Source organism: Schistocerca nitens, chromosome 2 (genome assembly GCF_023898315.1).
Source record: "Schistocerca nitens isolate TAMUIC-IGC-003100 chromosome 2, iqSchNite1.1, whole genome shotgun sequence".
NCBI classification, from domain to species: Eukaryota; Metazoa; Arthropoda; class Insecta; order Orthoptera; family Acrididae; genus Schistocerca; species Schistocerca nitens.
In genome coordinates this window covers 225,802,482-225,816,849 of record NC_064615.1, presented here as the reverse complement: position 1 = coordinate 225,816,849, position 14,368 = coordinate 225,802,482, and the positions used below count along the sequence as shown (strand labels likewise).

The window sequence follows — 14,368 nt, the reverse complement described above, 5'->3', positions numbered from 1 at the left end:
GAATAGTCGTTCCACAGGAGGGCGAACAACGGTACGGAATGCAGCTGACTGTGTGGTGGGCAGTAGGCTGCATACGTGACGCATCATGAAGATGTGCCGCCGGACAACGAGCGGTGGTTCGCCAGCCTCAACACAGAGGCTGGGAATCGTCACATAAGTTGCTGTTCCCAACGAAATATTCACAAGGTGAGCAGCATCGATCGTAAAATTGCCTAGCTAACATGGAGACCACACAGCAATCGGAGTTTTATAACTTTTTTGTATTTACGCCCCAAAGCAGTTCGAAGCAATTCTCAAGAATTCTTGAGAAAATCTAACATGAACTTTTCCGAGCGTTCTTGATTTACGAAATAGAACGAATATTCGATTAGACTATGTGGCGATTTGGTAGAATGTTCATCTACCAAGTGGGCTACCTGCGGTCAATTTCCAGTCGATACTAGGTTCTAAACGGAGCGTTTCCATGAACAGCAAAATACATGAAGATGAGAAGACTGGTAATCGCTGGATCGTTGGTCCGAATCTCGCTTCTGTCATTGTTTTTCTTTCGTATTTCTCCATTCATTTCAAATACTTACATCACTACATGTAAAATTCATCAAATATGCACCTGAAGAAGACAGCGAGGCACGCTGTTGAAATATCGTGCGAGAACAACGCGAACATCTGGCTGGATTCCCGAATATCCGAGACGTCATGGAGCAGACATGTTCGGTCTGCTCTCCCCAATTTCTGGCTGCGACATTTTAAGATGTTTAATGTCTCTAACAAGGGGAGGCCGCCAATTGTGAAATTCATACTGCGCATAATAAAAGCTCATGGCCAGAGGTGTAATGTGGCAAAGCACCAAGATGCACTTCTCAGCCGTTGTCGAGAAAATCGACAGTTAAAAGAAACCGTTGTGGTGAAATACTCTCTACGATTAATAACTTCCTACAGCGTCGTGGTGCAGCGGTAAGGGCTCGGGTTCGTAATCCAAAGGTCGCCGGATCGAATCTCGCGCCATGCAACTTTTTTTTTAGTATTTGTTTTTTGTAATATATATATATATATAAAATTCCCGGCAATCAGTTGCAACAATTATGCATATAATAAGTTGTTGAAAGTCGTTTGTCGTGGAAAAACCGGCGACTTCGAACATCATTATGTTTTCCGTAAACAAAGTTGTATTTCACAAATGTTATTAATTGTCTTCATAATGTTAACCACGTATAGTTAACGGAAGACGTAGAAACGATATTCCGAAACGAATACGTGTGGAGTAAGTCAAACGTTCGAATTAGAATAGAGACCCCACGAACACAAATTTGCTGTGGCAGGTATGAAATATAAACTCCGTTACTCGCTCGTTACACTTGAAGAACAGACGTTGAATGGACCGAAACGAGCCGCCGCATAACTAGCGTAGTTGCCTGCTAACTTCGAAAGAAGGTAGATGCGGCCCCTAGCGCAACTTATAACATCGTCGAAAATCAGTGCGGACGGGAGAGCTTTGGTACACCCTGTTAAACAAACGGAAAAATGGAGGCGGTACAATTGGAGAGCGATCCGCCTTCACCAACATGCATAAGCGATTACCGCTGCGCCACGACGCGCGAGAAAGTCAGTAATCGTAGAGAGTATTTCACCGCAACGGTTTCTTTTAACTGTCGATTTTCTCGACAACGGCTGAGAAGTGCATCTTGGTGCTTTGCCACATTACACCTCTGGCCACGAGCTTTTATTATGCGCAGTATGAATCGAATCTGAATTTCACAATTGGCGGCCTCCCCTTGTAAGACTTTGGTCTGAATTTTCGTCAGAGCCGCTACCACCGGTGCAGAGGCCGAGCGAACAGTACCTGCTTCGATCCGAGTCGACCACGAATAGCGGCGGGCGCCGACTAATGTGGGAAGCGTGCGCGCGCACACACACACGCGCGGCGCCAGTTTGCGAACGCGGCGGCCGGTCGAGATAAGCGGCAAGGCGCGAGCGGCTAATGAGGCGGCACCGGCGCCGTTAGCGCTGTGTTTACCGCGGCGGGCCACGCCCACCGATCAATCAGCGCCGCAGGTGCTGCCGCGTCGGGCACCGCGAGGCACGCCGGGACACGGCCGGGGGAGGCGTCGTCCGGAGCTGTCAGCCGACGCTGATGACGCGCCGAGCAAGGCTCGGCGTAGTTCACGAGGCACGCAGAGCGATTAAATGTGAGGACTGTCGCACAAGCCGGCCGCTGTGGCCGACCGGTTCTAGGCGCTTCAGGCCGGAACTGCGCTGCTGCTACGGTCGCAGGTTCGATTCCTGCCTCGGGAATGGATATGTGTGATGTCCTTCGGTTATTTAGGTTTAAGTAGTTCTAAGTCTGGGGGACTGATGACCTCAGATGTTTAGTCCCATAGTGCTTAGAGCCTTTGAACCATTTGAACTGTCGCAAAATCATCTTAACAGATTGTGCACCCATATTGCTGACAATGGAATGGAAAAGGAAAACTGAATAGCTGTTGGCAGACTATCAGTTTGCCTTTACGAAATTGATAATGAAAGCAAGACTTGAGAAAGATCACTATATGTTCGATAACGTAAAATGGTGCAATAAGTTGGAAATTGTGAGAAAAATAGGATTAAATTACAGGGAGAGGCAGGTAATACACGACCTGTTGTACATTAAAAGTGATTTCATCTACATCTACATCTACCTCCATACTCCACAAGCCACCTCACGGTCTGTGGCGGAGGGTACCTTGAGTACCTCTATCAGTTCTCCCCTCTATTCCAGCCTCGTATTATTCGTGGAAAGAAGGTGTGGTGTGCGTACTGTAAGACCTTCGGTACACACACCATCAGATTATTTGACTTGTCGCTCTAACGAAGTAGGCGAGTGTCAGCAATATGTCTCGTGGTCTTATCGTGGCGTGTTTATCTTCTGCCGTTAGTTCAGACGATACAAATGCCACTCGCACGCTAAGAGTAGCAGATTGACGGTGACCAACTTTAAACAGAACTTGATTAATTTTCACACACATTTATTAAAATAATAAAAAGCGTAGACATTACATAACTTGATTCTGGATGCTGTTTACAATTGACAATCTGAAGTTCCGTTGGTCTTGGTACGTTAATCTTATTCTCACATATCTCTGATACTTGACAGTGTGTCTATTCATTTATCTTTATGGCTATGTGCAGGAATATGGTATTCTTATTAGGTGCAGACTGAAAATTGACTATAGACTGGTACAGACTAATGCAGACTGGTACAGACTGGTGCAGACAAATGCATACTGACTAATCGGAGGTCTGTACACTCGTTATAATACCTCGCGCATTCAGGTATCACTAAGCGAGTGTGATCCACGAGGAGGAAATGTTCTACGTTAGCAGCAATCTCATTGGCTGCGTTATATATTAATACGCGGATCGGCGGAAGCAGAATTTGGTCCGTCTCTAAGGCAGCGCCATCTCGTAGTGCGAAGACGGACGAGCGCTGCGCCTGCGCTGTTGTGCTTAGGGGGGCGCGCTCTAGCGGGAAAGTTGTGTACGCGCTGACTACGCGGAACTATGTACACAACAGGATTGTCGGTATGCCTCTGGGTGGGCTCTAATCTCTCTGATTTTATCCTCATGGTCTCTTCGCGAGATATACGTAGGAAGGAGCAATATACTGTTTGACTCCTCGGTGAAGGTATGTTCTCCAAACTTCAACAAAAGCCCGTACCGAGCTACAGAGCGTCTCTCTTGCAGAGTCTTCCACTGGAGTTTATCTATCATCTCTGTAACCCTTTCGCGATTACTAAATGATCCTGTAACGAAGCGCGCTGCTCTCCGTTGGATCTTCTCTATCTCTTCTATGAACCCTATCTGGTACGGATCCCACACTGCTAAGCAGTATTCAAGCAGTGGGCGAACAAGCGTACTGTAACCTACTTCCTTTCTTTTCGGATTGCATTTCCTTAGGATTCTTCCAATGAATCTCAGTCTGGCATCTGCTTTACCGAAGATTAATTTTATTGATCATTCCATTTTAAATCACTCACAATTCCTACTCCCAGATAATTTATGGAATTAACTGCTTCCAGTTGCTGACGTGCTATATTGTAGCTAAATATAAGGTATCTTTCGTCCTATGTATTCGCAGCACATTACACTTGTCTACATTGAGATTCAATTGCCATTCCCTGCCCCATGCGTCAATTCGCTGCAGATCCTCCTGCATTTCAGTACAATTTTCCATTGTTACAACCTCTCGATATACCACAGCGTCATCCGCAAAAAGCCTCAGTGAACTTCCAATGTCATCCACAAGGTCATTTATGTATATTGTGAATAGCAACGGTCCTACGACACTCCCCTGCGGCACATCTGAAATCACTCTTACTTTGGAAGACTTCTCTCCATTGAGAATGACATGCTGCGTTCTGTTATCTAGGAACTCTTCAATCCAATCACACAATTGGTCTAATAGTCCATATGCTCTTACTTTGTTCATTAAACGACTGTGGGGAACTGTATCTAACGCCTTGCGGAAGTCAAATATGGCACAGAAACAGCAGACCTCCCGAATTTTAGCACTGAAGGTTTCATCAGTGTCTGGTTCCAATAGGAATGGAGATATGGGCGATACTTTTTTTTCCAGCCCCTTGCATATACAAGGTGGTCCATTGATCGTGTCAGGGCTAAATATCTCACGAAATAAGCGTCAGAAGAAAAAAAGTAAAAAGAACGAAACTTGTCTACCTTGAAGAAGGCGGAAACCAGATGGCGCTATGGCTGGCCCACTAGATGGCGCTGCCATAGGTCAAACGGTTATAACCTGCGTTTTTTGAATAGGAACCCCCATTTTTTATTAAATATTCGTGTCGTACGTAAGGAAATATGAATGTTTTAGTTGGACCACTATTTTGTGATAGATGGTGCTGTAATAGTCACAACGATATGGCTCACAATTTTAGACGAACAGTTAGTAACAGGTAAGTTTTTTAAATTAAAATACAGTACGTAGGTACGTTTGAACATTTTATTTCGGTTGTTCCAATGTGATACATGTTCTAAATACCACATTAATGCAATAAATGCTCAAAATGATGTCCGTCAACCTCAATGCATTTGGCAATGCGTGTTACGACATTCCTCTCAACACCGAGTAGTTCGTCTTCCGTAATGTTTGCACATGCATTGACAATGCCCTGACGCATGTTGTCAGGCGTTGTCGGTGGATCACGATAGCAAATATCCTTCAAATTTCCCCACAGAAAGAAAGCATACATAGCACACGCCGGTTGGAAATTTTGATCACAATAGCCATACATCAATACGATATCGACCTTTTCCGCAATTGGTAAACGATCCATTTCAACACGGGTAATGTATCACGAAGCAAATACCGTCCGCACTGGCGGAATGTTACGTGATACCACGTAATTATACGTCTGTGACTATTATAGCACCATCTATCAAAAAGCGATAAAAGTCGTTCAACTAAAACATTCATAATTCTTTACGTACTACACGAATATGTAATGAAAAATATGGGTACCTATTTTTAAATAAGGCAGTTGATATCCGTTTGACCTATGGCAGCGCCACCTAGCGGGCCAACCATAGCGCCATCTGGTTTCCCCCGTCAAGCTGGACAAGTTTCGTTCTTTGTAGTTTTTTCGTTTGATGCTTATTTCGTGTGATATTTGGCCCGGTCACTATCAGCGGACCACCCAGTATGCTGCCCTGAATGACAGGCACCTTTTGAGGCAACAGGATCGGTCTCCAGTTTAAGGGGGCAAGAACTGGACCGGCAGGAGAGGCCGAGCGGTTCTAGGAGTTTCAGTCTGGTACCGAGCAACCGCTATGGTCGCAGGTTCGAATCCTGCTTCGGGCATGGATGTGTGTGATTACCTTAGGTTAGTTAGGTTTAAGTAGTTCTAAGTTCTACGGGAGTGATGACCTCAGATGTTAAGTCCCATATGCTCAGAGCCATTTTTTAACCAAGAAAAAAATGGTTCAAATGGCTCTGAGCACTATGGGACTTAACATCTATGGTCATCAGTCCCCTAGAACTTAGAACTACTTAAACCTAACTAACCTAAGGACAGCACACAACACCCAGCCATCACGAGGCAGAGAAAATCCCTGACCCCGCCGGGAATCGAACCCGGGAACCCGTGCGTGGGAAGCGAGAACGCTACCGCACGACCACGAGATGCGGGCTTTTAACCAACAACTGGTTCCGGTTTTCCAGGCCCCAACATGAAGGCTGCCCTACATGATAGGTGTGTTGTGCGAGTAGAATCGGCTTGCTTTATTGAACTTTATTGCAGGGGCTACATGTACCTATGAGGATGGTTGGGGACAGGTTTAGAAGGATGGAGGAGAGTATGGACAGAGTGAGGGAAGGAGGAAATTACTAAAGAGATAAAAGGTGGGGAGATGCATGAGTCAGGTGAAACATGAAGGTGGTGGTGGGCTGGTGGAAACGAAGGAGGGGGAGTTAGAGATGGAAAGAGGGCGAAGAGAATATGGTCAGAGGGAGGGAGGGGGAAAGATATGGTAAGACAGAGAGAGGCAGTGGAGGAAATGGACAGAAAGGTGGAGAGGAGGTGAATAGAGTGGGGAGGAGGAGAGAGATGGAAGTGGCAGGATGAGGTGGACTGACAGAGGGAGGAAGAGGTGGGCACAATATGGAGTTGATAAAGTGTGTTCAATACACATGTCGAATGCATACGAGGTCGAAGCTGCAGGGAACAGGCTAGTATGGCATAACATGGATCTGAACTCTTTTCAAAGCACAAGAAAATATCTTCATCAGAAACAGCCAAGAATTCTGCATGTGTGCATAGATCTAGGACACTTATGATTCACTGTCACCCAGTTGCTCATTTCCCTCATTACCATGCAGCGCTGTCTGAGTGAGGGGAAAGAACAGAAAGACAAGGGGAAACTGGGACACTCCACTTGACAATTGTAGTCGCACAAGGAACAATGGATGGCTTGCATGTGGCTTGGTTTTATGTTCCATATTTCTCAAGAACACACATTCTGAAGACACAATAAAAATTTACATCTACTACAAACTGTCGGCGTATAGCCAGCGGCATAAAATTTCGGTGTTCTTCGGCAGTCATGTTGCTGCGTAATCGTGATGTATTCAATTTCGAAATCGAAAAAAAGCCTTTCATGCACATACGTTCATCGAAACATTGCATCACGTTTACAGCCCTGTTGTGGAGTCGTGGATACTTTACCCGAGGAAAACAACATAGAACTCCTGGACACTTTTAACGTAAAAGAAATTTTTTGAATGATTTCTTGAAGTCTTCTGCTTCCATTTCCTTTACTTCCTGTATGATTGTACAATTTCGGCCTTAGGCCATTTTCAAGTATCTAAAGCGGATGTTTGATACATTGGATACATTAGTGACACTTCTGATTTTGATGTAGGAACAAGTCATATCTGTACGTATACTAGGCGCATGAAAACGAACTTTATGGATGCATTTTTGGCAACAGATTATGTCATATACGTCGTTGCTCCTATGACATCATGTTATGCTTATAAATTAGTTCGAGGCGTTCACGCTATTTTAGGAGCACGTTACTTTCGAGCAGTTCTTGTAAAGCTCTTTTACATAACGTACTTAAAACTAGGAAGATTAGTCACTTTTGTCACCTTAGTGTCGGGTTGCGCCTAAAGTTTCATGCAATCTACGATACTAGCCATTAAAAGTGCTACACCAAGAAGAAATGCATATGATAAATGGGTATCCATTGGACAAATACATTATGCTAGAACTGACATGTGATTACATTTTCACGCAATTTGGGTGCATAGATCCTGAGAAATCAGTACCCAGAACATCCACATCTGGCCGTAATAACGGTCTTGATACGCCTGGGCATTGAGTCAAAGAGAGCTTTGATGGCGTGTACAGGTACAGCTGCCCATGCAGCTTCAACTCGATGCCACAATTAATCAAGAGTAGTGACTAGCGTATTGTGACGAGCCAGTTGCTCGGCCACCATAGACCAGACGTTTTCAATTGGTGAGAGATCTGGAGAATGTGCTGGCCAGGGCAGCAGTTGAACATTTTCTGTATCCAGAAACGCCCGTACAGGACCTGCAACATGCGGTCGTGCTTTATCCTGCTGAATTGTAGGGTTTCGTAGGGATCGAATGACGGGTAGAGCCACGGGTCGTAACACATCTGAAACGCAACGTCCACTGTTCAAAGTGCCGTCAATGCGAACAAGAGGTGACCGAGACCAATGGCACCCCATACCATCACGCCGGGTGATACACCAGTATGGCGATGACGAATACACGCTTCCAATGTGCGTTCACCGCGATGTCGCCAAACACGGATACGACCATCATGACCCTGTAAACAGAACCTGGATTCATCCGATGAAACGATCTTTTGCCTTTCGTGCACCCAGGTTAGTCGTTGAGTACACCATCGCAGGCGCTCCTGTCTGTGATGCAGCGTCAAGGGTAACCGCAGCCATGGTCTCCGAGCTGATAGTCCATGCTGCGGCAAACGTCGTCAAACTGTTCGTGCAGATGGTTGTTGTGTTGCAAACGTCCCCATCTGTTGACTCAGGGATCGAGACGTGGCTGCACGATCCGTTACAGGCATGCGGATAAGATGTCTGTCATCTCGACTGCTAGTGATACGAGGCCGTTGGGATCCAGCACGGCGTTCCGTATTACCCTCTGAACCCACTGATTCCATATTCTGCTAACAGTCATTGGATCTCTACCAACGCGAGCAGCAATGTCACGATACCATAAACCGCAATCGCGATAGGCTACAATCCGACCTTTATCAAAGCCAGAAACGTGATGGTACGCATTTCTCATATTTACACGAGGCATCACAACAACGTTTCACCAGGCAACGCCGGTCAACTGCTGTTTGCGTATGAGAAATCGGTTGGAAACTTTCCTCATGTCAGCACGTTGTAGTTGTCGCCACCCTTGTGTGAATGTTGCGAAAAGCTAATCATTTGCATATCACAGCATCTTCTTCCTGTCGGGTAAATTTCGCGTCTGTAGCACATCTTCGTGGTGTAGCAATTTCAATGGCCAGTAGTGTATCTGTGATGCAACTATTGATGCTGACGTTGTGCAGAGTACGTGAAAGCCCAGATGCTTTCTCTGGAATCTCCAGGTAAGGTCGCAACTTTTTGCCGTGCCTGGTTTCGAGCCGATCTCTTATGCTTGCGTTCGTAACAGCTGCGGCCGCGGCGCCGGTAGGTCGTTCGGCTGCAGAACGGCGTGATGGAGGCGAGGGAGGCGGCAAAAATTTTGTTAATCAAAAGTTTTTCACTTTGTGCCGTCCATTACGGAGGCACTTGTGCAGATCGCCGTAATTACCTGTCCGGCTGTGTGTGGGTCCGCGGTGCCGGCGCGCCCGTATCGACCGACCGCCGACGCGCATGCGCTCTGGCTCACACCTTTAGCGCAGATCGTCGTCTTTAGGAGAACACTCTCGCCGACAACAGTTGCTTGTCGGAATTCATGTTATTCGCCATCCTTTTTCGTCTGTCAGCCTTTATTACGCTAACGTACGTTTGCTCCTTCTTCAATCAAGAGCAGCTTGTAGTACTTGTTTCACTACCGAAATGACAAAGGGATAGAAAAACAATTAAAATCGCTCAAAAGAGGAAAGGCCGCTGGACCTGATGGGGTGACAGTTCGATTTTACACAGAGTACGCGAAGGAACTTGCCCCCCTTCTCGCAGTGGTGTACCGTAGGTCTCTAGAAGAGCGTAGCGCTCCAAAGGATTGAAAAAGGGCACAGGTCATCCCCGTTTTCAAGAAGGGACGTCGAACAGATGTGTAGAACTATAGACCTATATCTCTAACGTCGATCAGTTGCAGAATTTTGGAGCACATATAATGACTTTTCTGGAGACTAGAAATCTACTCTGTAGGAATTAGCATGGGTTTCGAAAAAGACGATCGTGTGAAACCCAGCTCGCGTTACACGTCCACGAGACTCAGAGGGCCATACACACGGGTTCCCAGGTAGATGCCGTGTTTCTTGACTTCCGCAAGGCGTTTGATACAGTTCCCCACAGTCGTTTAATGAACAAAGTAAGAGCATATGGACTATCAGACAAATTGTGTGATTGGATTGAAGAGTTCCTAGCTAACACAGCGCAGCATGTCATTCTCAATGGAGAGAAGTCTTCCGAAGTAAGAGTGATTTCAGGTGTGCCGCAGGGGAGTGTCGTAGGACCGTTGCTATTCACAATATACATAAATGACCTTGTGGATGAAATAGGAAGTTTACTGAGGCTTTTTGCAGATGATGCTGTGGTATATCGAGAGGTTGTAACAATGGAAAATTGCACTGAAATGCAGGAGGATCTGCAGCGAATTGACGCATGGTGCAGGGAGTGGCAATTGAATCTCAATGTAGACAAGTGTAATGTGCTGCGAATACAAATAACGAAAGATCCCTTATCATTTAGCTACAATATAGCACGTCAGCAACTGGAAGCAGTTAATTCCATAAATTATCTGGGAGTAGGAATTGTGAGTGATTTAAAATGGAATGATCATATAAAGTTAATCGTTCGTAAAGCAGATGCCAGACTGAGATTCATTGGAAGAATCCTAAGGAAATGCAGTCCCAAAACAAAGAAATTAGGTTACAGCACACTTGTTCGCCCACTGCTTGAATACTACTCACCGGTGTGGGATCCGTACCAGATAGGGTTGATAGAGAAGATCCAACGGAGAGCAGCGCGCTTCGTTACAGGATCGTTTAATAATCGCGAAAGCGTTACGGAGATGATAGATAGACTCCAGTCGAAGACTCTGCAAGAGAGACGCTCAGTAGCTCGGTACGGGCTTTTGTTGAAGTTTGGAGAACATTCCTTCACCGAGGAGTCAAGCAGTATATTGCTCCCTCCTACGTATATCTCGCGAACAGACCATGAGGATAAAATCAGAGAGATTAGAGCCCACACAGAGGCGTACCGACAATCTTTCTTTCCACGAACAATACGAGACTGGAATAGAAAGGAGAACCGGTAGAGGCACTCAAGGTACCCTCCGCCACACACCGTCAGGTTGTTTGCCGAGTATGGATGTAGATGTAGATGTAAATAATTACATTTTCGTGACTTTTTAGACTCAGATTAAGTTGGTTCTGTTATAAGAGTAAGAGCATCATTAATTCAGATTTTCCTGACCCTTTGAGATCTAACTACATTTCTTTTGTGACATCAATCGAAATACCGTAATCCGCAGCTCCTGTGAGTACGAGCTTTTGTATCTGTAATCCACAAGCCACCTTACGGTGTGTGGCGGAGGGTAATTCGTGTGCCGCTGTCACTCCCTTCGTTTTCTCTTCCAGTCACAACGGTTTGCTGAGAAACGATTGCTGGTAAACCTCTGTGTGATTTCGATTTCCTCTGTTTTTACTGTCATAGACTTCCGCTAGACGTACGAGTACATTGGAAGGAGCAATATATTGGGTGACTGTTCTAGGGGCGTAAGCTCTCGGAACTTTAACGCTAAACCGCACCGTGATGCAGAACACCTCCCTTGCAATGTCTGCCACTGGAATTGTTTGAGCATCTCCCTGACGCTTTCGCGCTTACGGAATGCGCTGCTCTTCTTTGGAGCTTCTCCATTTCCCCTTTCAGTCTTGTCTGGTGCGTATCCCATACTGACGAGCAATATTCAGGTGTTGGTCGAACGAGAATTTTGTAAGTTACCTTCTTTGTGGGTGGATTGCATTCCTGAGGATTCTACTTGTGAATCTCAGTCTGTCTTTTTCAACTGCGATTAGTTTTACGTGGTCGTTCCATTTTGAATCGCTCCGTACGCTTGATGCTTGATATTTTATGGATGTAACTGCTTCCAGTTACTTTTTGCAATCGTGTAATCATGGGTCTTTTTGCCATTTTATGCACAATACCTTACACTTGTTTACATTGAGGGTCAACTGCAAATCCTCATATGAAGGGTCGAGCCTTAGCAGGTCATCCCGCATTTCGCTACAATTTCCTAGGGTTGCAACACCATCGTCGGCAACGGCCTTGCCCCAGTGGATGCACCGGTTCCCCTGAGATCATCGAAGTTAAGCACTGTCGGGCGTGGTCGGCACTTGGATGGGTGACCATCCAGGCCGCCTTGCGCTGTTGCCATTTTTCGGGGTGCACTCGGCCTCGTGATGCCAATCGAGGAGCTAATCGACCGAATAGTAGCGGCTTCGGTCAAGAATACCATCATAACGACCGGGAGAGCGGTGTGCTGACCACACGCCCCTCCTATCCGCAACCTCAACTGAGGATGACTCGGCGGTCGGATGGTCCCGGTAGGCCACTCGTCGCCTGAAGACGGAGTGCAACACTATAGCCAGGATAACGCGCCATGGAACTTTCCGACCCTACCCACTAGATCATTTTCATACAGGGTGCGCCACCGTTCGTAGCGTAATTTGATTTGCGTCGTTCAGTGACGTACTGCAGGAATGCGCGCCAGCTCGTGCCGTATTCGTGTACTAATGAGCTGCCATTTCGAGTGTGACAGTCATATGGAGCGGTGGATTACACAGCATCGAGCCTTTGCTGTTGAAAGTTATTTCAAGAATAACGACTCTTTTATTGCTACCCAACGTCTATTTCGGCAACATTTCAACTTGGGACGTCATGGGAAAGTTCCAGATGGACGGATCATTGTGAGGTGGGTACGTGCATTCCGAGCTCTGTTTGCAATGGCAAAGCGGGAATAAGTGAAAGAACTGTGCGAACACCAGAATCCGGGGAAAATGTTCGTGGCTGCACTGTTGCGTAGCCCAAAAAGATCGTCATGCGCAAACTGTGCATATGTCCGACCGCTCATTCAGGAGAATACTGCACGAAGACCTCCATTTTCACCCACATAAACTGCAAACTGTTCAGGTAAGTAGGCCTCGCGACTGGGATTAACGCGAAACATTCTGCTTAACCATGCGTGGTCTCCTTCGCCAAAATCCACAAATGTCGCACACCATCCTGATGTCAGATGAAGCTCATTTCGAGTTATGTGGTGCAGTGAATAAGCAGAATATGCCTTATTGGAGTGATGTAAACCCGCATGAACAGCACATCAAGCCCTTGCACAGTTCTCATGTCACAGTGTGGTGTGGAGTTGCTTCCTTTGGGATTATTGGCCCTTACGGATGGCAGCGGTGTGGCTGTAACTGTCACCAGTGAACGCTACCTGAAGATGCTGCAAGACTTCGTTCTTCCCCAGTTAGGTATGGTCGATGTGGATGTGCAACAATTATGGTTTCAACAAGACGGAGGGACCTCGCGTACAGCCAGAATTTGCATGGATTTCTTGCGACAGACATTTCTCGGTAGAGTAATTTCCCGTTTCGGTGACATTTCCTGGCCGCCTCGCTCACCTGACCTTTCATGGGCAGACTTTTTCCTTTGGGGCTACCTGAAGCAAGAAGTGTTCCGAACACTGTGCCACCATTCCTGAGTTGAAGGATTGCATCAGAACTGCCGTCGGCAACGTCCCAGAGAATACGTTACGCCGAGTTGTGGAAAGCTTCCTAGATGAATGTGTTGTGCAGAGGAGGCATCATTTGACAGGAGTTATATTCAAAAAGTAATCGACGCGATGGACAATGACTTAAACATTAGTAAATGGCATACCTTTAACTATTAATTGACATAAGTGGCAATAAATAAATTACCGTTACTGTCTGATGGTGTGTTTTTAATATCCTACTATGAACGCTGCCGCACCTTGTATATTGCGGGTACCAATGGTCCTCTAACACCGCTTCGCGGTACGTTCGAAGTCGGGAATGACACTTTGTGTTTTGTTTCCTAGAAACTCTTCAAACCAGTGACGCAGCTGGTCTGATGTTCTTGAAGTCAAGGAATACAGCATCAGCCTAGGCGCCGATGTCTTAAGGCTTTCTACGTCTCGTGGAAGAAAAGCGCGAGTTGGATTTCACGCGATTGTTCTTTAGGGAACCCATGTCGATTTCTGTAGAGGAGATTCTCGGCCTCCAGAAATTTCATAATAAGCGATCATTAAAAAAATGTTGTAAAAGTCGCCGGCCGAAGTGGCCGTGCGGTTAAAGGCGCTGCAGCCTGGAACCGCGAGACCGCTACGGTCGCAGGTTCGAATCCTGCCTCGGGCATGGATGTTTGTGATGTTATTAGTTTAGTTAGGTTTAACTAGTTCTAAGTTCTAGGGGACTAATGACTTCAGCAGTTGAGTCCCATAGTGCTCAGAACCGTTTGGACCATTTTGTTGTAAAATTCTACGAGAAGTCGACGTCAGAGATAGAGGCGTATATTTTAGTGCAACTGTTCGACATCCCTTTATGAAAGCTAATCTTAGCTGATATACTTTCACCCAGAGTTGTAGGTTCAC

General features: G+C 46.2%; 1 protein-coding gene and 1 pseudogene across 1 annotated transcript in view; both read left to right on the top strand.

The window, feature by feature from the left end:
* Window positions 1-14,368, top strand: part of LOC126234334 (homeobox protein unc-4 homolog) — a 527,079-nt gene that overhangs the window by 205,419 nt on the left and 307,292 nt on the right. The window lies entirely within an intron of this gene.
* LOC126237957 (5S ribosomal RNA) lies at window positions 12,018-12,135 on the top strand (annotated as a pseudogene).